The following is a 1303-nucleotide window of genomic DNA, read 5'->3' as shown; positions in this document are numbered from 1 at the left end:
TGGGATTTATCAGGGAAGTTAACAGGTTACAGGAAACAGGGTGGCAACAAGATACAGTTTCTCAATCATGACAGCTTTTGAAACATGCCCACAGGCCCTTCACAGCCTTGCAGCTTTAGGTCAGTGTTATAAAGCTCTCATTGTCCTACCTGTTGTGATGTCTCTTCCCTCTAGTCCTCCGGCAAACTCGGGTGAAGGCCCTGGTTCCATGGGGCAACTAGTCCCAACTCAGCTCTGTCTCACGCCAGTCTTTGATTCTTTGATATGGTTGGTCCTACTTTCCTGTTGCCTGGAGGGACCATTCCTTGGAGAAGGACATCATGCTTGGAAGGGTGGAGGGTCAGGGCAGGAGAGGAAGACCCTGGGTGAGATGGGTGGACACAGTGACTGTACCAAGGGGGGGCAGATGTGTCAGAGACAGGGAGATTGGCTCACAATAGGGCAAGATTCAGAGCGATTGTTCACAAGGTCATTATGAGTCATAGTCGACTCGGTGGCTTGTAACAACGACAACAAAAAACTCTTCTGCACTTTGGGCAAGTTACTAGGAGAAGCTCTTTATTGGAGAGGGACATCACGCTTGGCCAGGTAGAGGGACAGTGAAGCAGAGGAAGACCCCCAACCAAGTGGATTGACACATTGACAATGAATTAGGGGCAATGGATTTGAGGATGCCGGAAAGGGTATGACTGACACAGGAGAGGACAGGGTTCAGATCTCCTGGTCATAGGTTTGCTATGAGTCATACTTGACTCAATGGCTCCCAAGTTCAGGTCTGACTGGTGCAGGAATCTCCGTGAACTCTAAAGATGTGCACGGCATTCTCTGCCTCTTCCTTACTGGTAGTGAGGTTCCCAATTTATGTTGAACCAGCTGAACCAGCTCAATTGAAATCTGGCAGAATTTCAATCCGGCCCATCTCTCTGGGGATAGACTAACATACCCTTCTTGTACGTTCTAGCCCCGTCACGTGGTTAAAGTCCAAGATAATGAATGGCTTTGGAAAGCCACTTTGAACAACAGACTCGCTACACCCTTTTACAACCTAGTTGAATTTTCATCCCCTTTAGGGAGATAAAAGAGTCCTGACAGTGCAGTGGTCAAAGCATTCAGCTGCTTTCTTTTTCTTTTTTAAAAATTTAAATTTAAGGGGAGCTCTGGTGGCCTAGTGGCAAGGAGCTGCATCTACAATCCCAGAGGCAAATGGTTCAAATCCACCAGATGCTTTGCCGGGGAAGGAGGGACAATCTCCTCCTGTACCAGTCAGATCTGATTTGACGGTACACTCACACAAAAATAATTT

This window comes from Elephantulus edwardii, unplaced genomic scaffold, assembly GCF_000299155.1.
Source record: "Elephantulus edwardii isolate Elephantulus edwardi_28Jun2011 unplaced genomic scaffold, EleEdw1.0 scaffold00208, whole genome shotgun sequence".
Taxonomy (NCBI): Eukaryota; Metazoa; Chordata; class Mammalia; order Macroscelidea; family Macroscelididae; genus Elephantulus; species Elephantulus edwardii.
This window is presented reverse-complemented; position numbering follows the sequence as displayed.